This window comes from Mauremys mutica, chromosome 5, assembly GCF_020497125.1.
Source record: "Mauremys mutica isolate MM-2020 ecotype Southern chromosome 5, ASM2049712v1, whole genome shotgun sequence".
Lineage (NCBI taxonomy): Eukaryota > Metazoa > Chordata > Testudines > Geoemydidae > Mauremys > Mauremys mutica.
The window spans coordinates 19,540,489-19,565,359 of NC_059076.1; the positions used below are offsets into that span (position 1 = coordinate 19,540,489).

Sequence of the window (24,871 nt, forward strand, 5' to 3'; positions counted from 1 at the left end):
ATAAAAGCACTAAGCATTGATATTATTACTGTACTAAGTTTTGTTTGTACTAAGGGTTTTGTTTGGCAACGTTGTAACTAGAGCTGTATGGGAACCAGATTTTCCACTTCATGGGAAATTCCACAATTTTGGGATTTTTTTTTTTGCATTATAACATAAAACAAAAGAAAAAAAATTCTCACCAAATGAAATCCTAAAAATTTTAATTTGAGATTGATCAAAATGCTTCACTGCAACTTTGACTTTTTTATTTATTATAAAATGAAAACTCATTTTGAAATGGAAAATTGAAATGTTCCATTCTGAAAAGCTTGAAATGGAACATTTTGACCCATTGGAACACTCTTCCATTCTTGTTTTTGTTTCCAAAACAAAATGTTGTCAAAATTGACACGTTTCCGCAAAATTTTTTGATTTCTCTGAAATGACATTTTCTGTTGGAAAACTGTCAACAAGCTCTAGTGAAAACGACAGGAAGGTATAATAAGCCTATAAATATTTGAAAAGCATAAATATGAAGCAGGATGAAGAATGATGTACTGTGATAAATTTGTGTTGAATGGAGGAGGGGACTTGTGCTTCTATGACCCTTCAAGGCTTTTGAAATTCTCCCTCAGTATCAGGAAAATCTTGCTGTCAGCAATAGGCTGTAAGGCAGTATTTCAGGGGAAGCGCCATTACTTTGAATTTTTAGACTGGACAAAACACCTGGAAATATACTGTAGGGAACAATCCAGCGCAGGGTGTCCCTAACTTTATATGGATAACAAGATTATCCAGAGTCACAAAAGTAAATGCTGATTTGAAAAAAAAATGTTGGGAAGGGATATAAAACCTTGTGCTTCAGGACTTAAGCTGACCTATAACTAGCGGGGGTTTGGAAGAGTTTATCCCATAACTGCCTACTGCAGGGTTTCTTGCACTTTCCTCTGAACCAGCTGGTTGGTCACTGCCCACTTTTGGGAACAGGACATTGGTCTAGATGATATTGGTCTAGGTACCACTGGTCTAATCCAGTGTGGCAATAACTACGTTCGGATAACTACCCTAATTACCCATTGAGGCCTCTCCTTCAGCCCCCCCTAATTTTCAGATTAGAGTACTTTACTTCTCTATCCACAACACTACTTAATTCAGGTTGGATTCTTTTTTCTTTCCTTCATATTTATCTGTTTTGGGGAAGGGAATATGAGCAGGTGAGGGAAATTAAAACCTGTCTCAGTATAAGAGATTGTCATGCTAGCAGGGGCCTATTCTGCCTTCAGCTATATGGGTGAGCACCTGGGAGTTACACCATTGCAACTGAAGGCAGAATCGAGCCCACTGTGCTTAGAGAGGAAAAAAAACAGGTTTGACAAATTTGGTCGGTTGCTATACAATGCCGTATATCAATGAGCCCTGAGTCTGATCTCAACTACACCCGTTTTACACTGGTAAAACTCTGTTTACATCAGTGGAGTTACTCCTGAATTACACCAGTGTAAGTGACTTTCAAACTTGTTTTCCTCACTGGACCATATTGAAGTAAACCTGTAGTGTTCAGTATTTAAGCAGAAAGTCCATTCAGTTGCTTGTTACATTGTTTATTGCAATGTACTGAAAAGTTGATCCAGCCATTCCATTCTGGTGCCCTGCTAACTGTAACTCATAAGCTCAGGAGTCATGGTGAATGGTACGGATCAGGAAAGGTGATAGACACTTTACTATGCTAATCACAGAAGTGAAGGATTAGTAGTGGGAGGCAGGTGTTATATGAGATTTCCCCATACAGCTTCGCCAACACATCCAAACCTGACCTGCATCACTTATGTGTACTCATGGGCCAACCTGAGCAGAGACTGTGGGCCAGATTTGCATCTCAGTTACACCAGTGTAACTCCATTGATTTTATGGGGTTACCTGATTATGTGACAGTGAGGCTGGCCCTGTAGATTGCACAGAGGGTTTGTGATGTGAACAAAAGTTCATTAGGGTCTAGGGTGACACACCCAATTTATTTGCACATGTGACCTGATCAAGATTTTAACCCATGTTGCTAGCAATAAAAGACAAGACACTAATCCACTGTGCTCTTCAGCCTCTCAAGTACTTTCCCCAGTTATTTTCTCAGTGACTTTTCTTTTAAATATGCATTCAAATATGTGAGGAGCTCAATGGCTTGTGAGGTTCCTAACATAAGGGAGCCCACTCATAAAGAAATGCTAAGCAACAAGCAGCTATGTGGTGCAAAGTCTTTCTACTGGCTTCATTTATACAAGATAATTGGAGTCAATAACATTTCCTTTGACTTACACAGACACAATATATCTTATAATGAAGTTATGTAAAATTATTACTACAAAGGGTAGAACTTGAATGAGCATAATTATCTCCAGCACTTTTAATTTAACACGTATTGCTCGCTTTTGGATGTAAACTGGTATGTGTGGTAGCTTTGGATGTAAACTGGTAGCTGTGTGTTGTTGAACAGCTGCTGCATTTCTTTGATGGATGACATGAGTGTGTGTGTACACGCACGCATCTGTGCACATGGACACACAAGTGAGTCAGGGGTCTGTTGAGCTGAACTATGAGACGATTGCACTACTAGTCAACAATAGCTGAGATCAATAGGTTTTCCATCCGATGTCAAGCCAGGCCTTAGAAACCAAACAGTCGAAGCAAAATTGCAAGTTTGGTTTGAAACCTTTTAAAAGTTTTTCTGAAATTTGGTATGAAAATAATAATAGAGCCTTGAAGAGTTCTAAGAGTCCTGTGGCACCTTATAGAATAACAGACGTCAGACACATGCGTCTGATGAAGTGGGTATTCACCCACGAAAGCTTATGCTCCAATAGGTCTGTTAGTCTATAAGGTGCCCCAGGACTCTTTGTTGCTTTTTGCAGATCCAGACTAACACGGCTACCCCTCTGATACTTGAAGAGTTCTGGGCACTGTACAAGATACAGCAAGAAAAGCTGGTCCCTGACCAGAAGTGTACATTATTAGGTAGTATTACTTATTGCCTTTCCTATTTTCACTAAGTACATGGAAACTACAGGGGACATCATTAAAAAGTCAATACTTGCCAACAATTATGATGCAGTGAAATATCTGATACATCACGGTTCCACTTCTGCTTAAGAAATAAGTTTTGTGTTTTGGACATCAATGTGTGACAGCAGTTGGGACAACTGTAATGGTGGCCTCTGTATGTCTGCAGCTCAGATAATAGTAATAACAACACCATAATTACTTATCACTCTATCTACTGGGGAAACTGGGGCAGGGAGGTGCAGTGACTTGTCCAAAGCTACGCAGCATGAGTCAGGTGTAGAGCCAGGATTAACCCAGTGGCTCCTGATACATCTGAGTGGCCTTCCCTTCTCAAATGGCTTCTACTCTCCTCCTCAGAATTTATTCCATCAGGTAGAGCCTCTGAATAAACACTAGGTTAATCTCTGTTGCTGAATACCTCGGACCAGCTGATGCTGTGCCCCTATTTCCTAGCCCTATGACAATTTACACCAACTCATGATCTGTCTCCAGTGTCCCTTTCACACCGACCTAGCAAAAGGGAAGGATTCTTCTTTGTTCCGTCGACCAGTCCCTGTTAAAGAACGATAACTCTAGATCTGATCTAAAGCCCATTGAAGTCAATGACAGTCTTCCATTGACATGGAGGGCCTTTGGATCAGGCCCTGTCAATGTATTTGGTTAAAGCATATACAAGCCACAAAGAGATGCATCCTTTTCTCTTCCTTCTCATTCCTCTCTTATTCCCTGCCACCGCACCTTCTCCTGCTCCTTTCTCCCTCTGCCCCCACCTCCACCCAACAAAGTCTTGGGTTCTTCCAGCTTGTAATTTGTTGCTAATCAGCTGTCAGTGTCGGAGCAATGATAAGAGGTTCATCTCTTGCTGAGGGTAATGGCCTTAAAAGTCACCGAGTCAATGTCAATGGGATCGCTCCAATTCAATCAGAGAGCTGAATGAGGGATGGCACCTGCTGACATTAGCACTCATTTTGAGCTCAAGCATCTGGGCCCTAGTAAATAACCATCAGTGGGTGGGTCCGGGGGACAGGTCATTAGCCCCACGAAAAATAAATATCGCTTCCCTTGATGGCTGCGAGTAATTTAGCTCAGACGAGGAAATTTCACCCTAGATTAAGTATGATGAGCCAGTATCAGTCAGAGGAGGCCAAACAGTGAGAGCTTGATGAGATAGAGGGAAATTTATATGCAGCTGGCTGAATGCAAGATGAGTTTAAAGAAATGAGGTACTCTTCCAGTCTTTAGCCGTGTGCCGGAGCAACGCTGGTCTCGGCTCCCTCCTTACACACACGGCACTTTTTTTCCCCCTTTCATTTTAAACAGCTCTGTGTTTTGCTTGCACATTCTGCAGCTCTTGCATGTAACTCCTCGGAAGAAGAGCTCTGCCAGCTTGCAGAGAGGAGCTTGCCATGCCTGCAGGCTTGTGCACTGCTCATACAGCAGCCGGGCCTACTTGTTTATGAACACAGAGAGAGGTTTAATTGTTTTGGAGGTCCCCAAGGCCTCTTGCCCACCTCCTTTTTGTTACACAAATAGTGTAATAAGCCACCTACCGTACCTCCGCTCTGCTTTTTTATTTGTCTCATCAATCTCATCTACCAAATGCTGGGTGGCTTTTAACAGTCCTTTTTATTAGAAGCTGCTCAGTTTGTACTGGGAATCACATTTTACCTCTGCTGGGAGCCTTAATCAGCACATCTCTCTTTCTCTCTCTCTCTCTCATTGGCCTGGATACATCCCTGAAGCTCTGGCCAGAGGGTGGGGTCAGTGTCCCTGTTACACTCTGAATAGAAATCTAGCATATTGTAGCAGCCTACTCACTCCTCCCCTCCGTTTTGTCTTTGGGAAAGAACCAGGGAGGATCAGGAAAGGATCTGGATACATGTCCTGAGCTCATCCCAGGCTTCCAGTCCTGTGAAGTAGAAGCCAAATGGGACCGTGAAGGATCCGGAAAGGACCAATCTGTTGCTGGCAGCATGAACTAATCAGGACGCAGAGAGTGAATGCCATGGACAGAGCCCCTCTATTATAAGGATTTGGACTGCCAAGGAGAGACAGACCTGTGCTGAGGGCAGAAGGAAATAGATTGGAACCTCAGCAGCCAAATGGAGATGCCAGATACGTTATACCAAGATAGGCATGAAGGACAGACCTGATCTAGTACAGAGCCAATGAACTGAGGCAGCGTGCTTTACTACAGCCTACAGGGAGACTTCAGCTTTGGCCAGCTCTCAGGAGTTTCCGGTTCTTTGAGTTAAGGCTAAAGAATAATGCTGACAGAGACATTCTATTCCACAGCCATGTTGCTTTGCTCTTTAACACCTACCCAATGTACTTCATTTTGTTTGCGCTTTTGGCTCGCCACACATCTGATTTGCATATGCTCCCTGCTGTCCATCTGAAACATGTCATCCACCACATATAAAGCAGTTATGCAGGTTCCTCCCAGCATAAAGAATATGAGGTACAGTGGAGATGCAGTCACTTATTTTCCACAGAACGACTTCATTATGAAGCAAAGGTTCACTATCATTGGAATAGCAATTTGCACATTGTAACTCATTTAATAATTGTACACTTTCATTCTGTTTCCCTGTGAACTAACATGTTCATTTTTGCCCGAGTTTCCTACTACTTGGTTCTACTGCATACCTCTCTGTTGGTGCAAATACAGGAGCATATCCTGTCTGATTATTTTTTTAAGAAACAACACCAAAATTAAATGTAGAATTGAGCAGAAGCCAAATTAGCCTATAAAGTCAATGGCCAACTTATTTTCCAACCTGTGAAAACAAAACAAACTTCAATATTAAAGTGATTTAAAACTTGGTTAACCTAACTTTCTTCTTTGTTTTCTCTATTTTCCAGGAGCCTTTGGCTTTTGACCAAATCCAGAAATTGTTTCTGCAATGATCACTGCTTCTTGAGTAGCCATCAGCGTATAAAGGCACTATTAACCCTGTCCTACTCTCGTCTTAGGCAACTGCATGAAACACCTCTCCTTACTGACATGCCATGCAGCACGTACTGTTATCCAATCTCAGCAGGACAAAAGACTCAAGACTCCTGAGTATTTATATTTGGAATTTAAACATTTTTACCCAAACATAAAATGACTGAAATTGACCAGCATCTGAAAAGTGTCCCTTCTGTTTTCCAGGGCAGATCCTCAGCTGTAAATTACAGTCAACGGCCCTTGTTTTTTAGGACTTGAATCAAAGCCCATTGAAGTCCATGGATAAACGTCCCCTGACTGCTGTGGGTTTTGGATCAGGCCCTCAGGTGTCTATGTTATGTACTGCAATGTGCTAGTGAAAGGTTAAAGGTAGCATAGCCTAACCAGATAGATCTTTCCCTAATCTATCTGAATCTGTGGAATCGATAACGCAGTCGTGGAAAGCTGTGTAAAAGGAAAGTGGACGTATTTGCCCTCTTGCTGGTTTTATGATGGAAAATGTTTTGGCTGATGTTCCGTTTACAGAGGTCTTGATCCCTTTGAGGATGCACAGCACAAATATAAACTGTACTGAGCATACCGTGCCAATTTTACTGTATAATTCGCATCTTGCAGTTGGGCTTTTAGGGTTAAGTTTTCACCTCTGGAGCCGAAGTGTAAAAGAACTCTACATTAGCATCACATATTTATGTAGTGCTTTTCATGCAAAAAGGTGCCAACGTGAGCGTTATCTTATCTGTCTATATTTCTAATCTATATCGCTTTTCCCGTCATAGGCATGCTGTCAGCGCTGGACTGGAACATGCCAGCTCTTCAAGTGTGCACAGCACCACCGCATAACAGTTTATTTATTGTACGTTTTAAGGCTGTATTCTCTGTGTAAACTGTTGCACAGTATTGTTGGAACATAAATTAAATTTGTGCATTGTGTGTATCACACACATACATATAGTACGGACATATCCACACCTTGAATTTTTGCAACCACACTGGTTCAGAGTTGGGCACAAGAGCAAATTAGGTTTTTTGCTATTGCTCTTTCCTTGAAGCGGTTGGTCAGTATGTTTGCCAGTTCTCTGAGCATCTTGCTAAAGGACCCTTTTTTCTAGAGCTGGTCAAAAATTTACTAACAGTTTCCCACTGGAGAATGCTGACTTGACAAAATCAAAATGTTTCATGAGAAACTATCAATTATTGAAATATTTCATTTCAGTCAAGTCCCAATGTTTAATTTCAACTTTATTGTTTCACTAATTACATTAATTGAAACAATAAAGCCACAGTAAAATGCTTCAATAAGGTCAAAGAACATATAAAACAAAATATTGTTTCATGAAAAATGTTAAGAGTTCAATTTTCTGTCTTGAATTGGGAAGAAACCAGATTTCGGAATCGTTCCATTTCCCATCAAAACGGTATTTTGATCAGCTCTACCTTTCTCTCCTCCAGTGTCTCTGGTTGGGGCAGAGAAGCTGGTTGCCTTCTGGAGAATGGAGTGGGTCATCTTCCCAGATGTCTTTCACTCAAGAGAAGGAAGCTGGCAGACCAAGCTGACACCTTCTTCTAAGGAGAGAAGCCAATCAACTTACTCCTCTCACAGGCAAGAGAAGCTGACAGGTGGCCCTGGTATCTTCCAAAGGACAGCCATTTTAATGCACTGAAGTTGTTGTTCACTTGTAATAAGCATAAAGACTTCAGTTGATTCCACCTGTTGTCTCTTGTATAATGCTTAGATTGTAAGATCTTCATCTCCAGGTTATGAGTTAATACAGTGAGCAGCACAATAGCACTGAGGCTGGTTGGTGCTTCCTCATTGCCCTCCTCCCCCACTGCCACTCCACCCCTGGGGTGGCAACTTACCCACCCTAGGCTTGACAACCTGCACTTGTTTGCTGTCTGCTCCAGCCAGTGAGCTGGGCTAAAGACTGCTAATTGCCCTGTGCCGCCTCAAGGGGCCAGGGCCCTAGAATTGTTACAGACACATACCGTGCTAGCCAATTGACAGGACTGTCAGCCACTAAGTGGCGTAGTGAGATGGAGTGGCCTCCCTCTGAGGCTGACAGGGAGGAACCCCACTGGAAGCCACTACAGAAAGTTTTAAATAGGGGAAAATGCCCTTAAATAAAGATACATGCATATTGTGCCTCAGTCTTTGGACAGTTGCTACAATCTCAGCAATTCTTCCTAATCTAATATTTTGCATTACACCTGTTGCACGTTATCTATATCTCCCCAGAAGCCCCACTTTCTGAATGGCCTTGGGGACATCCAAAAAATACAGATAGCCTCAATTTTTGGATGATGAAAATTCATTCCTATATGAATTCCTATATTTTGGGGAATAAAGCTGAAATTAGGATATTCTGAAATTCAAAAAATTGGTTCAGACAAACGGCGCTTACTCATATACAGAATAACATTTGGGAATGATTGTGCTATGGATCCATAGCCAACATCATTTATCCCATCCCTTACAATCTTATTTTCTTCTGTTACCAAATACTAGTAATTTGGTCAACAGATTAGTCCTGCAACCACACACTTTGTTACCATTAACAAAATACAGTTTTATTCAGAGCAAACCTGCATGTTTCTGCTGGTACTGATTTAGTCCTCTGATGGATGAAGCATATAGTGTAATGGATGAATCCACCTGGAATAACAAAGAGAGTTTTAAAAAACTTCATTTTTCCAAAGTGGGACATTAGGATCCTTGAAATTGTCCCCCCATCCCCCATCAAACAAATTTTACAGCTCCAATCCAAGGGGCATGACAGAATGTAGAGACTGGACTATCCAAAGGATCAGCATCTGGCTTCCAAAGAGGCAAGTGGACAAAACTGGAATGCTCATCTGCCCTGAAAGAAATACATCTTTTGTCGTAATCTCTACCAGAAGTCGGAGATACAGAGATATCTTAGCACATTGCAAATAGCAAGGAATTTTTTGCTGTATAAAATGCTAACGATTTTGTTTACTCTGCTACATAGTTAACCCTATTTAGGTTCCATCCTATGGACTCAATCCTGCAAAAGTATCCATAAGGATGGACTCTCAATGGTAGAGATGTTCCAAGTAGTACAGGGGATTTAGCCATATATAGGTCATTAAAATTCCATCTTCTTTTTCACTGCTTTGAAAATCTCAGCAGGACTCCTTGTGGGTGTACAGTTCACCTGCATGGATCCCTTTGCAAGACTGAGGTCTATGGCTGAAACCATCGGCAACAACCATATTTATGGTACGTGTACCTTTATTGCACTCACTGAGCTTCGGTGCCCAAATCTGGGTATGATATAGACATTAGGCCAAATCTGGCTCTCAGTTAACCTGGTGCAAGATTCAGTGGAGATGCACCACTGTCATTGAGTGCTTGTTCCATTAGTTCGTAAAGGATTCAGAAGTAGTTCTGAAGCAAGTATAGGATTAAGTAAGTCTTGCTTGGCTTTTGTTTTGGAAAGTGGATTTCTACGTCCATTTCAGATTTGTTTCTGTGTTATCACTGAACAAAAGCAGCTTTTCCTTGTATTGTTTTTTTCATATTGCTTGTTTTGTCATGTGGTAACTTGCAAGTATGTACTTTTACAGTGAAGGGCCAAATTGAGACCTGGAGTAAGTAGGTGAAACTCTACTCATTGTAGCTGCTCACAGTAGGTCTGATTTTTGCATATTGTGTTCTTCCCACCCTGTGATAGACGCTGTTTTGCTATAATTTGGTTTCTGTCTCCTGCGTTTGTACACAAGCAACTTGAACAAGCCTTTGACAAAGTCCTGATGATGAACTGATTGCCATTACGACAGGTATTGTGTGCATTCTGCCAGCTGACATTTTGAACTTCTCCTTTAACGCAGGCTGCCTGCTCTTATTTGGGAAATGGAGGAGAGGTAGGTATTCCCCAATTAAATCTGGTGGGGTCACATACCTCCTAATTACAGGCTAACTCATTGTGTCTAACTGTGACAGATATGCTTGGAAAATTGCATTTAATACCTAAAGATACACGAGCAACTGAACATGATTGAAAGTGCTTAGCCTCTTTAATTTTTTTACTGATGTTCTGATGACATCTCACAGGGTCAGCTGCCCCGTTTTCAGGATGCTTTGTAGTTGACACAAGGTGAATGAGGTAATATCTTTTATTGGAGCCACTTCTGTTGGAGAGAGAGACAAGATGTTACCTCACCCACCTTGTCTGTTTAAAACCCTGGGACTGACACGGCTATAACAACACGGCGTATTGTATGTGGCTCAACAGTCCTAAAACATTGATTGACCCCTCTTGCATAATATTATTATGTTAAGATAATAAAGCAGAAAGCAAGCCAGCCTTCCTGGGAGTGAATACAAGCATTACCCAATAAGGATCAAATCCTTCACTATTGTAACTCAGTGTAATTAAACCAGCAGAGAATTTGGCCCTGTATGTGCAAACCAGGGATAATACAAACAAGACACACATATCCAGGAAGGTTAAATTGAAAGAACACAGGGAAGCCCTTTCAAAAATACTTTAGGTTACAAGATGCCACCCCAGGGATAATTCTGATCTCAGTTACATAAGTATAAATCTGGAATTGAGTTATTCTGGATTTACAGTGGGAGCAAAATGTTGGTCCCCAGTGTTCAATTTTTGCAGACTAGATGATGATAAGGCCATTGTAGCTATTTGGGGGTATCTTTCTCCAGGGTTTAAAAAAATATAATACATTTGTATCATACAGAAGGCAATAAAGTATTGCCTTGTATGCGATATCAAAGCAAAATGTACTACTCTTCAGCAGTATTTCTATTGCATTGAATATGTATTAATTTTTATGGGCATTATTCTCTACAGATTTACTAAATTGTACTGGCTAAATCCTCATTGGAGATTGTCAATATTTTGTAATGGTTAGCAATATGTAATGCTTAGTAATAGTCAAGTGCTCACTATGGCATGGCAGAATGCATCCGTGTCTGCCCCACCGCCCACTCTGAGCCTTGTCTCTGAGGATAGGTCTGCCTCTGACTACTGGTGTTTGAGTAAGACAATTTGGACTAGTCATGGGAATCATTCACATCGACTCCAAGTTTGTAAAATTTTTAGTGGAGTCCAGGGGTCAGGGAGTGAAGGCCCCAAATTGGCACAGCATGACGGAGGGATGGACGGGCCAAATCTGAGTGGCATTTGACCCCGTGTGCCAGGTTGCAACACCTCTCAAATTTAGGGTGGGCGGGCAGGCCCTGTGGGCCCCTCCTTAGCAAAATTCTGGTTGTGCTGCTGGCTCAAATGTGGAAGGAGGCTAGCCCTGCTTTTCAGAATACTGGTGGAGCCTGGTCTCCATGGTCCCATATAACCCAACACCTATTATCACCCACCATTGTAACAGCGACTACAGTATACAGATAACATTAGAGAATGACCGTGGATAGGCCAGTGTATAATCCTAGCACCAACAGAGACTCAATGACATCCTTCAGCACTTCTGATCTAAGACCCTAATTCAGCCAGGCTCTCAAGCACATGCCTAACTTTAATGCAACTACTTACATGCTTAAAGCCAGGCATGTACTTTAGTGTCCTGCTGAATTGAAGTCTAAGTCACCCACAGGAGTATACTGTGCAGTGATTTAGGTCTTGAGGTAAGCAAAACTCTTAAGCACATGCTTAAATTTAAGCATGTCTCTAGTCTCATTGACTTGAGCAGTTTAAAGCTAAGCACATGCTGAAGGGCTTTGCTGGATTGGGGTCTTAGCTGGGACCGAGCCAAAGTTGGGTTTAAAGTGAGAAACAGTTGAGCGACAAGGGGTTCCTATAGGGCTAAAGTTATGCAAAAGAGTCAAGGAACTGAAAGGCTTTCGTAGTATCCCATGTTCCTGGAAGCAGAGGTCGGTCAGATGGAAACCTTTCCTTTCCAGGAAATACTGCAGTAGCAAAGGCACAGGTATTTTCCCTTCAAGGAGTCAAAATCGCGAACATCCTTTTGAACGTGCAATGTATTACTGCACAATATTCAGTGCCAAATTTCCTCCCACACACTGCTGCCCCTTCCCTTGAGCGAAGTATAAATCTTTGTGGCTGGAGAGAGATTTGTTTGCTGAAATATCTAATGTAAAGATTTTATTGATCCAAAAGAGGCAAAGTAAACAGCTTTCTGAGAATGGGACCAGGATGATATGCACACGGAATCACAGATACACTAGGGCAACGTACAGGTAGAGTAGGAAAAACCCGATGGTAACAGTAAGAGCTGTCCGGGAGGATTAACTACCGAGTGGTCAGATAGAGGTTGCTGTTTTACTTCTGTTTAATTTGAGTGAGGATATAACGTTTGGGGCTAAATGAAGTAGGGACCCCAACCTTTACTCAAATAAGTAATATTTGAACTACTAGCCAATAGAACTACTAAGGTGGGTAAGGATGACTCCATATGAGTAAGGGACTGCTGGAGCATGCTGAAGCCCCAGGACATGCTAAAACCAAGCACTGACATACATGCAAAACTTCAAGCACATGAGTAGTTTTATTGACATCAAAGGCCCTTCTCATGTCCTTAAAGTTACACTCACACTTAAATGCTGTGCTGCATTGGGGCCTATGCTGATAGGCATTTTTCTTTAGAAGAGAACATCCCTTGTTTTGTGCTCGGTTGTCTTACTCAATCCTGACTGCACAGAGGATGAGTGTTTCCTGTGGGTCTGAGCCATTTTAGGCAGTGTTAAAATTATGCCTTGACAAACTGTATTTTATTTTTTGAACTGATCGGTGTCAAAATGGTGATGGTATTGAGATCTATGTGAAGTGCTCAGGTCACCCGGTAATATATTGTGCCCCGTTGCTTTACGTTGATAGTGCACGGATACAGTTTACATCAGCTATTCTTTCTTACCTTGGACTGTGAATTACAGCGGCTGTTGAATTTATATTTACAGCACTTTAACTATTTAAGTGGTCTGTCGCATCTTACGTGCATTTAACATGTGTGATTTCAGCTTTACATGGTCGGCAAAAACACAAAGAAAAAGAAAAATAACAATTTTAATACTGTACCTGTAGTGCAGGCGATTCCACCCGCCATTACACTCAATGTAACTTTGACTATACGTGATTTTCGCTTTACACGCTGACTGCGGAACGTAACCCCAGCGTAAGATGCGACAGACCTGTAGTTGTGCTCCTAACAAGCGCATGCATATTTATGGAGCTACGGTGCCGCTTGAGCTCGGCATGATTGAACAATAACATGTTTTGGTCATAACAAAGGCAGTAGGGACGGAATTGTGTTAATAATGACAGTGATACAAAGAGATAAGGTGCCAGATCCGCAGCTAGTGTAAATTGGTGAAATCCATGGAACTAAATCAGTTTATACCAGCTGAGAATCTGAGCCAAGGTCAATAAGCAGATATCATTGTATGCTTTGTCAGGTGACACTTAAAAAAATTACTGTAAAATAAGAAACCTTACTATCCTGGGATGGTTTTTTTGGGCGGCGGAAGGAGAGGGGGCACGTCGCAGCTTCACAAAGAATTTCTGTCCCTTATAAATGATGTGAAATCAGCATTACTTGGCATGACGTATAGACATTAAAGAGAGAAAAGACCTTGCCAGTACAGGATTTTTCTTTGTGGCACTACTTCTGCTTTGTCCAGCCCAGTTTCAAATGACCCCAGCTGATGTCAGTAGAAGCTTGTTTGGGAGGCAACCAAGCCAACATAGCACCAAAAACTTTGATTCCTTTACAACTTTTTAAAATGTTAAATAAATTTAGTGCTAGTGAAAAGTATCAGATCTACAGCCCTGTTCTCTAGGAACAAAATAGAGAAATCCTGGCAAATCAAGTACATTTCTTAACACCTGGGCATAGTTCTCTTGTGTAAATGAGATGGGGTGGCCCTGTGGTTGGAGTGCTGGTCTGGGACTTCGTAGACCTGGGTTAAAGTCCCTGCTCTGCTTTAAACTTCTGCATGACCAGGCCAGTTAGTCTCTCTGTGCCTCCATTTCCCATCTGTAAAACAGGGACAATAGCACTACCCTACTTCACAGGGGTGTGGTGAGGCTAAATCCATTGAAGATTGTGAGGCACTCAGATGCTATGGTATTGAGGGCTATATAAGTATCTGACATGAGTAGGCCTCTGCTTATGCATGTGTCAAAGACTGACGGATGCCATTTATCTTGGCACCATTAGCAGGGGAATCCTCTTAATTATGGTCTCTCTTGGTACCATTTTTGTCACTGTCTTTTGTACAATCCCACCTCCCTCCAGAATCCCCAGTTTCCGAATATCTCTGGCTGATTTCCCCATTCTTCCCTTTTCCTTGGCAAAATTCATTCACTGTGGGCACTGACCTGAAGTCCAAGACAATACCACAATGCAGGGCTCGTCCACCACCTCCTGTAGGTGCTATTTGCAGAAACCTTCCTTATAGCACCATAGCCACAGAACAACCAGTGTCGTTTAGGGAACTTTAGCCCCAGCCAGGTTGGGGCTGAAATTTGCTGTTTCTTTTCCTACCAGATGGTGACTCTGAGCCCTTATTCACCTCCCAAGTACATGCAGTTGGGCCCCAAAGCAGAAAACAACAAGCGCCATCTTCTCCTTAGCAACGTACAAGTGGCTTCCGCAGAGTTCTTGGCTTCTGGGAGAGGCAATGCACTGAGAAACATAGCGTTAAAGGCGCGTTGCACAGGAAAACGTGGGCTGTTACCCTAAGCAAGCACGTGAAATACTGTCTTTGTAAGTATCTGAGATTCACTTCCAGCCAGGGGATAAGCTAGATGAGATCTAAAAGCAGAGGGGAGCTCCACAGCATCTTCCTGGATTGGCAAAGCAGTGCTGCTACATAGCTGTCCTGTGTCTTGATAGGTGTGGTGAGCTCCCCTTCCTGTTTCAGTCTGCCTTAACCACTGCTTCCAAGTCTGAATGTTCTGAGAGCTCTCACTCCCTACCCCTGCTGACACGTGATCATGGATGCCGTAAAGCACCACAGCACACCTGTGCAGACAGGTGTCCAGAAAGAAACAAGACCCCCTATCCTCCCCAGGAGCAATGTTGACCATGAGAGAGCTGATGAGCAGCAGTGTTTCATCCTAATGGTTTGTATGCATCTTTTCTGTATTTTATTTCATGTTCTCCATGTTTTGGGTTAGGAATAGCCAAACCATGAGGGAAGGATGGGCATGGGCAGCCATATTAGGAAAAGCTGCGGAGGCAGGCAACTGAGCATTTGCTTTCAGTCAGAGCAGGATGAAGTTTTGCCTGCTTCTCAAGAGTGCAGGGAGCTGTTCTCTCTGAGTTCTAGAGTTCTACTGAAAACTGGGGCAGGGGTTACTCTGCAAAAGCCCAGGGCTTCTGCAGCTGATGAGGTGAAAGCAAGTTTTGCCATTGGTGTGAATGGAAGGAGGAGCAGGCCACTGCCTTGGAGTGCTAACCGCATGGGGGAATCCAAGGTTCAGCTCCTCAGCTATTTAGGTGCTAGCAGTATGTGAGCACTGGTGACAGGAGGAGGGTTTAACTCACTGCAGTCTGACTAATTAGCTCTAGGGTTCAGTTTTGAGTTTAGTGCTCATCTGTTTTGTTTCCATGTTTTCTTCTGTAATGGGTCTGTTCTGTTCTTAATGCTTTCATATACTGGTGTAAATAAATCTGTCTGATATTTATTGCCCTGTGTGTGATGTTTCTACTGTACCTATTTTGGTCTGCCTACAGAATATGTTAATTTACAGGAATGGATGAATCAGGGAAACATATGCTGCTACCATGTAGATAACCAAAAAGTGGGCCGGTGAGAGTCAGCAAAGAAACTGTCAAGGAGACTTTCTAATGGTGGGCATACAGACCATCACGACAGAGCTGATGATCATCGTGAGTCATGAAAATAACCTAGAAACTATTATTTGGATAATTTGCAAAATGTACTTTGCTATATCTTCTTCATTTGTATGAGTTCGCTTTTATTTTCTCAGCTTCTTCTTTGACTCTTTTCATATCACTGTCAGGGGAACGTTACTTTTAAAAGAAAGTATTTATTGGATTTTTTAAATACAGGTATTTTATATGCCTCAAGTATATTGTACAGCACAGTCACCAGCTGCTGCTTTCTCTTGCTGCGAGGCGTTGGGAATGAGTGTCTGGGCTTGTTGATTTGTATCTCCAGTATGCAGCTCTGGATCATACATATCCGGTTTGTCTGGGTTTCGTACATTGGCTTCATTTTAGTGTGAGACAGGTTATTCGGCTAACCAAATCTGCAGTGTGGTATAATATAGCTTTGAAAATGAGGATTCAGATTCTGCTCTGTTTGCCCAATATAACCCCAGTGAAGGCATTGTGACTTGAAACCACTGAAGTCCATGGGACTACATTGGTGTAAACGACAGCTGAATTGGACCTGATTCCTTCTAAACCTCTGGGCTGGAGCCTGAAGCCAGTATAGAGTTTTTACTAAAACCTCACTGAGCAAGTATTGACTAAAAATCAGGGACCACATGATGTGGCCCTGTATGATTTAAGAACAAACTTCTGCACACGCCCAGGATTTAGGCTCCCTTGTGCGAGGCACTGTACAAACAGGCTTAAGGCTAAATAGATAAGACAGTCAGGTGGGGAAAAGGAAAGATTATTTATTATCCCCATTTTGCCCCACATTTACTGGCAATTGCTCCAAAAGATTGAATCAGGACGGCTGTGTCACCACAGGTATTTTGAACATATGTCCCCCCAGTACAGAATAAATCATTGTTACCCAACTTGTGTATTACATTTCACCTGGGGGTGTTAAAGGGCTTTACAAAGGTCAGTATCACAATCTCCTTTTTACAGATGGGGAAACTGAGGCACAGAGTGATTAACTGATTGGCCTTAAGGTCACGCAGGACGTCTGAGCCAGAGCTAATAACTGAACTCAGATTTCCTGAATCCCAGTTCAGAATCGTAACTGGGAGTTCATCCTGTTTTGACGTGAGGGCATTGTAATCTAGTGGAAAAAGCAGCTTGAATTGACAAAAGTCATTTTTTTCCCATTCTCCCCCATACATTGACTGTAACGAAAAAATGGCCCCAAATGATTTTTTAGAAAGCAGTTTAAAAAATTATCTCCTGGACTGAGATACCCTCTGTGCCTTATTTCTGCCATGAGCCAATTTTTGCAAGTGATTTATAAACCCCCCTTAGGTCTGGGGGTTTATAATGGAGATGCTGCCAGACCCTTAACTATAGCATTGTGCAGTGCAACCCTGTAATACAATGAATAATATTCATGAATCTGCCATAATGTTGGATATTATCACTCATTACCATTGTACGAAAGGGATGATTAAACTAATAGTTACTGAGAGACATTTCTGGTGACAGGACGCAATGATTAGAATAAACTGACTTCAATATACATTTAGAACTGGGAATAATGGGATGTGGCAGGAAGCCAATAAGCGAACATGGCCCGCAGCTCTGATCAATGAATTACCGTTTTTTCCCTTTGCCGCAGTGCATGGTGTTTAATGAAAAATCAATAGCCCCCTGTAATTCAAAACCGTAATCAATCGTTTGACCTGAAGCTTTCCTCCCCCTCCCTTGCAGCGAAGATGTCTTAGCCGACGACACAGTTCGTTTGCAAAGAGCAGCACTTCACAAGGCACACAGAAGGAACCTGACACCGGACCACAGCGATTTATACCTGCTGCAAAATATATGGAAAAACTGTCCTGAGGAAGTACATTGGGTACGGCCGCAGCCTCCATCATCACGCTCCCTCGCCTTAGATTGGGAGATGATAGGAAAGCTCTTTTGTTTTCCCGTCTCCCTCATACTGCTCACCCTAAGGAGCCTTTTAAGAGCCGGCTCCAGGGTGCTCACTGCCTTAGGCAAACTGGGAACTATTGGCCTCCTTTGCAGGCGGCAGCCACTCACGCAGCCAAGAGTTTTGCTGCCTCAGGCGACCGCCTGTTCTGCCTGTATGAGAGAGCTGGCCCTGCCCCCCGCTTATTAGCACAACCTGGCAAAGAGTACTCCAGCTATAAGAACAACTCTCCAGGGGATCGGCCTGGACTTTTCAGGAGTAGCTTGCAAACTGGAGATGGTCGCTCTTGGTCGGTGCCCTGCTTAGGTTGTGCTGTGTGGCATCAGATCAGGAGAGGCCTGTTATTTCACTATGAATATGTTCATTTTCTCATCTGATGTTTTGCCTTCATTAATAACGAAGGCTCAGAATCAATATTGCAGTGCTTCATGCATGTTCTAGTTCCTCCTTACATGCACAATGCTGTAGCACTGTCCAGCTTGGAAGGGCACTACAGAAATGTTTCACAGGCTGCCGGAGGTGTATTTTACAAGCAGTCATGACACATGTTGGGCTGTTACAGACACAACTCTGACGTGGCAGGTGAAGGAGGAAAAGTTACAGTTGGGATGGGGTTGAATACTTGGAGCCAGATCCCCCCTTGTGTAATCACTGACTTCAATGCAGCTTTGCTGATTTATATTAGCTGAGGGTCTGGCCCATTAAGCCTGATTCTTGTCTCAGTCACGTCGGTGTAAATCAGAAGTCACATCAACTCCATTCTGAAACCAGTATAAAAGTGATGTGAGTGAGCGACTAACCAGGCCGACTGTGTAACTTGGGATACACAGGGCCATGCTTTATAACCAGAGAAGTGCTGGACAGATTGTATACATTCAGCCTGACATAGGAGTACATTTTAAAAGCATGAACAAAAGAATGGAGGAACTCCCGTGCTGGAATAGACACAGTCCATCCAGTCTGGCATCCTGTCTCCAGCAAGCACCAATACGAGGTAATGCAGGGACCAAGATGGAATTCCCACGTACTGTGCCTACTTATATAATTCAGTATCACAGTGGAAGTTTCTTACCTGACCTTAGCTGGTGATCACCTTATGTCCTGAAGCTTGAGAATTGGTCTCTCTTATAATGCGTAATACTATACATCCCGGGGCTTCATGGGTATAACATTTACCTCACTGTGGGCCTGATTTAGGTCTCACACAAGTGTAACTGCATTGGCTTAAATGGAATTGCTCCTAATTTACACCAGGCTAAATGGGAAGGAGACTTAGATCTGGTGTTTCAACAGCACCTTCTTCAAAGGACATAAAGAAGCTGATTAGCAGCAGTTGCAGTAGCTCAAGGGGTAACTTGTTCCCATGGATCATTAGTAAAATCATCCTGTCAGCAAGTCCTGGAAAGGACATTTTGGAAGGCTACTGTTTTATTTTTAAATACTGTGTGTGTGTGTGTGTGTGTGTGTGTGTGTGTGTGTGTGTGTGTGTGTGTGTGTGTGTGTGTGTGTGTGTGTGTGTGTGTGTGTGTAAAGCATGAAACACCAAACCATAGTAAAAGGGTCAACTGGAGTTTTCAGACAAAGCGATAAATAGAAGGAAAACTCTGTATCAAGGCAACCCTCTTTGCCCTCTATTTGCTCGATTCTGCTAAATTCCTTCCACCAAGTAGCAAAATCAAACATGGAACCATAGAACAGGATCATAGGAATCGGAGATGGCAAAGACCTATCAGGTCATTAAGCTATTCTCCCTGCCATTGTAGGCTTGTTCCTAGCATTACACTATTTTCTCCAGTCCACTTTTAAGTGACCCCTCTTCCCTGGTGAGGCTAGAGAGCTCTCACTAGAGAGAAGAGTATTCAGCAGAAATGTACCTCCTCCCTTTTTAAAAAAACCAGTTACCTCTTGTGCCATTCTAAACAATTCTCCTCTATTCTTGAGCTCCTATCGGAGTCAATGCAACAAAGATAAATGAATTCAGCTGAAACTTACTCCACTCATCCAGGCCATTTCCTGCTGGTGCCGAACAACCTCTGTAGATGTGCTGTGCAGTGCTGGTTTCGGCCATTCCTCGGCTTCTATATTTCTTCCCCTCATACTATTTGTCGTGGTGCACAGGGGGAAGAGAGCAAGCATGTCTCTAGGGTTTGACGGATCCCTTCTGCTCCTGCGCCTGCTGTGGCCGCTGCTTTGCCTCCTTGCTGAATGCCTAATTTCCTGGCATGGATACAATTCCCATCCCTCGGCGGGAGGCTGGGCACATGAAGTATTGCCAAGTGACACTTCCCAATAGATCCTGCATGCCACAACTTTTGTGTGGTGTCTCGTGCTGCAATGTTCTCCCTCACAGCAAACTGTGTGGGGCATTGCTTGGCATGTTTCAGATAGCAGGGTAGATGGATGGGACTTGTCTTAAAACAGGCCTGGACCCAATCTGATTAGCCAACACACACAGATAGATACTGTTTTCCCAAGGGCTCTGGGCAGGAGTTGGGTTGTATAGAAAATCTTATGCCATATCTGCCAACAAGTCTCTGGCCTTTAACAACTTTAATTCCTTGACATGTATCCCTTGATGCATTCTCCAGATCCTCAGCTGGTGTAAATTGGCAGAACTCCATAGGTTGATTTATACCAGCCAAGGATCTGGGCCCTTGAATCTCTCTCCCCTTTTCTCTTTCAAATGTTTCTGATTTGGGTTAAAATTAAGGTTCATCTCTCTCCACCCCCCTTTCAACATTGCTTTGCCTTTAACGAACACTGGCTTTCAATGCTGCTTCTAAACTGCTTCTTCAATTTAAATATCTGATATGGTTTGAAGACTAGCTGCTTGCATTTACAGACCAGTCTTGAGTTGTGTGGGGAGTGGTGGGAGGAAGCGGATCCTGTAGGAGAAGGAAGGGGGTCCTATGGGAATACGGATTTTTGCTTTAAAATGGGGCAATCAGCCTAATGTGCTGCACGTGTGAGGAGAGCAGAAAGGAAGGGGAGTTTCCCTTGTTAAATATTCACTATTGGCTTATAGATTTCTAAGCCTTTCTGGCCAAGTAGTGACTCGGATTCCAGGTGTAACACAGCATGTACCCTAGATCTGTTGTGTACTGGTTTGCACTGGTGTAAACAATGGCATGGTTTGGTGTAGGAGAACCATTCTTTAAACAGTATTGTCCTTAGGCCCTTCAACTGCAGGAAAGTCTAAAAGGCTGCTTTTCTGCAGTGACCGTAGGAGATTCAAACTGGGGACAGGAGGAGTGGGTCTCACCCGGAAAGAACAGCCTCCAGAATAATCAGTTTGCAATATCTGTACTTGCCCCTGGAGTTATTTCCAAAGTATCACTAAGAGCTGAACCCTGCAATGGCAAAATTCACATTTTGCTCTTCTTGATTGACTTTTAAGCACATACTTAGGGCTTTATTACCAGTTGAATCCAGAGGTAAGATGAGTGATGCTGGGGACTGGGATACCTCAGAGGCCTGGAAATGGGAATGGGCTACAGTGCCCTTCGTTGCTAGCATACTGGTTGAAATCGGGCCAGTTTGGTAGTGATAGTGCATCATTTAAATTGGATGGTTGCTGTATGTGAAATGCGTTGGTATTCTCAGTCTCACACATAATGGGCACTGGCCAGATTTACAAAGATTTATCTAGGTGCCTAAAGAGGCAGATAGGTGCCTAGTGAGAAGATTGCAACCCTCCCTAATTATCCCTAATCCTCCTGATTTTTACATTATATTGCAAAATTACTAATTTAAATCTACACATTTTGCAAGCAAACATGCATATCCCTAATATAGATCTGCACGGGTGCTTGCGGAATTTGATATAATCTGTAGCGTGTGTGTCACTTGGCCCCAGCAAACATAGCAAATAACGCTGCGGAGACAAGAGGCATTCTTGTCCACTCCCCCCGTGGCATGAACACAGACTGTGCAGTGAGGCTCTCATAGCAGGCAAGCCGGGGCAATGTTGAATGGGTTGGGGGCGCTGCTGGGTTCACCACCCAAGCCACAGGGTGCTCCAGCTGCCTCATGTGGACCCTCCTGGACTATGTCAATGTGCTCTAGGAGGATCCACACGGGGTAGTTGGAGTGGAACATGTGGCCAGTGGCTTGGGAGGTGAATCTAGTGCCCCCACCCCGCTGACAATCATTGCAGCTTGCCTTGCTGCGCAGTCTGCTGGGGAGGAGGTGCTGGAGAGGCAGGAGGCAGCGGCGGAGGAGGAGAGGGGGAATGTGACAGAGGAGAGAGATCAGGAGGAAGAACATCTGGGAAGGGTGTCCAGACCTGGTCTTGGCCAAGGTAATTGAGGCCCTAAGCTGCATAGGAGGGCAGCTTTCCTAGAGCTGATCCTCCCCTTTTCTCTGGGCGGGGGTCTATGGGCACAATGAATGGGGATCAGGGACCCAGCCCCACCTTGTCCCTAGGCAGGGATGGGAACGGGGGAGAAGGAGGTCCAAATGACCTCAATTCCTAATTTTTTTCATAAATTTGCCTAAAAATCTTGGAGCAAGGTTGGCATCTCCGCTAGTAGGATTTTCCAAAGTACTTAAGTAGGTTAGGCTCTTACCCGCCATTGAAATCAATGGGAGTTAGGTGCCTAACTCACTTAGATAAGTGACCCTCCCCCTCATAAAAATCACCACCAGAGCTGGCCGAGGAGGCATGGGCATGAAGAGCGAAATACCCTCCCAGCTGGCAGCTGCTGGGGCAGTGCGGGGAAGCATGGGGTGGTGCCCATTTAGTGGTTATGTAAAAAGGTCCCAGTGATATCCTTAGCAATGTGTCATTGGTCTGTCAGAAGCGGGTTTGATTCCCTGGGTGTTGTGTGCCAGTGAAGAGAGAGACAACGTATACCATCATCCCTGCAGGATTCTATCACGACATGGTCTCTTCTCTGAGGGATAACTTTACTTGCTACGGTTAGTATTAGTGTATGTCTACACTATGAAATTAGTTCAATTTAATAGAAGTTGATTTGATACTGTCGTTTGTGTGTGTCCCCACTAAGCGCATTAGGTCGGCGGTGTGCATCCACAGTACCGAGGCTAGCGTCGACTTCCGGAGCTATTCCACAGTTCCCGCAGTCTCCGCCGCCCATTGGAATTCTGGGTTGAGCTCCCTATGCCTGATGGGGCAAAAACATTGTCCCGGGTGGTTCTGGGTACAGGGTACGTCGTCAGCTGCCCCGCCACCCCCAGTGAAAGCAACAGCAAAAAATTGTTTATCGCCTTTTTTCCTGGGTTACCCGTGCAGACGACATACCACAGCAAGCATGGAGCCTGCTCAGCTCACTGTCACCGTACATCTCCTGGGTGCTGCTGACAGACGCGGTACTGCAGTGCTACACAGCAGCAGCTCCTTGCCTTTGCAAGTTGGCAGAGACGGTTACCAGTCATACTGTACCGTCTGCTGCTGTCTCCTGGTTGCTCCTGGCCAGCCTCGGTGAGGTCGGTTGGGAGCGCCTGGGTAGACATGGGTGCTCCTGGCTGGCCTCGGTGAGGTGGGTCGGGGGCGCTTGGGCAAAAATGGGAATGACTCCCCAGGTCATTCTCTTCTTTAAGTTTTGTCTAATGGAGATTCAGTGCTGCCTAGAATATCAGGCAAGCCTACTAAAGAACCAGAGAGGCAAACAGCCGCTCTGGGCCAGAGCCGCAGACATCCTGCAGAAATGATGAGCTGCATGCCATTCTAGGGGGTGCCCCTGCAACAACCCCACCCATTGCTTCCCTTCTCCCCCACCCCTCCCGGGCTACCTTGGCAGTTATCCCCCTATTTGTGTGATGAATTAATAAAGAATGCATTATTTGAAACAACACTGACTTTATTGCCTCTGCAAGCAGAGATCGAAGGCGGGAGGGGAGGGCAGTTGGCTTACAGGGAAGTAGAGCGAACCGCCATTCTGCACTTGCTTAGCCTATAGTTGGACTGCTCCTTACTACTGTCCAGGCTTCATGAGCCATGGGAGCAAGGGGTAGGGTGGGGTAGGTGCAACCACACGGTGCTGCTGACTGGGAGAGGAGCCTGAGGCAGAAGCCTCCAGCTGGCATGATATTCCAGGCAGGACTGAATCTCCATTACACAAAACTTAAAGAGAATGACCTGAAAGCATTCCCATTTTTGTCCAGGCGCCCCCGACCGACCTCACCGAGGCCAGCCAGGAGCACCCAGGGGATGATGATGATGGCTACCAGTCAACTGCACCATCTGCCGTCTGCAAGGCAAGGCAAGGGGATGCTGCTGTTTAGCACTGCAGTACCGTGTCTGCCAGCAGCTCCCAGGAGACATACGGTGACAGTGAAAAAAGGAGAGAGACAATTTTTTGCCATTGCTTTCACTGAGGGGTGTGGGGGAGCCTGACGACATGTACCCTGAACCACCCATGACAATGTTTTCGACCCATCAGGCACTGGAAGCTCAACCCAGAATTCAAATGGTTGGCGGAGACTGCGGGAACTGTAGGATAGCTACAGTCAGTCACCCCTCCCTCCATGAGAGCAATGGCTGAGAATCGTTTCGCGCCTTTTTTCCACGCAGACGCCATAGCACGGCGAGCATGGAGCCCGTTCAGCTCACCACAGCAGTTATGAGCACTGTAAAGAGCACGCGCATTATCCTGCAGTATATGCAGCACCAGAACTGAAAAGGCAGGCGAGGCGGCGACGACAGTGACGGCAGGGTGGTTATGAGAGTGATGAGGACATGACCATCTAAAGCCAGGGTTTGCAACCTTCTCTACAGCAAGATCCCCTTTTTCATATTGGCTCCACCATGAGGGTCCCTTTCCATCTAGCCAGGGCCCTCCTCCCATTTAGCAAAAAGGAAAGGACAAGGTGGTGGTGACCCCCTGACACCTGGTTGCTACCTCATCTGGGGGCACAAATGCCAGACAGAGACTCAGTGGCCTAGAGGTTCCAGTTGAGATTGGGATTTCATTGCACTAGGCACTGGAAAAGCAGACAGTGAGAGCTAGTCCCTGCCCTGAAGAGTTTACAAGACAAGCTTTATGGCTACACAGACAAAAGGTGGGAGCAGGGCCGGCATAACCACTAGGCGAACTAGGCGGCTGCCTAGGGCGCCAAGATTTGGGGGCAGCATAAAG

The 24,871-nt window shown here is 44.2% G+C and overlaps 2 long non-coding RNA genes across 2 annotated transcripts in view; both read left to right on the forward strand.

The window, feature by feature from the left end:
• The window catches only part of LOC123371397, a 34,228-nt gene extending 24,758 nt beyond the window's left edge, over positions 1-9,470 (forward strand). Inside the window, exons 3-4 of the long non-coding RNA XR_006579785.1 lie at positions 6,766-6,842; positions 7,439-9,470. This is a non-coding gene — a long non-coding RNA (uncharacterized LOC123371397). The remainder of the gene's footprint in view (positions 1-6,765; positions 6,843-7,438) is intronic.
• Positions 9,471-14,057: 4,587 nt separating this feature from the next.
• Positions 14,058-15,850, forward strand: LOC123371398. The gene is made up of 3 exons (XR_006579786.1): positions 14,058-14,710; positions 14,840-15,069; positions 15,700-15,850. It is a non-coding gene; the product is annotated as an uncharacterized LOC123371398 (long non-coding RNA).
• The last annotated feature ends 9,021 nt before the right edge of the window (positions 15,851-24,871 follow it).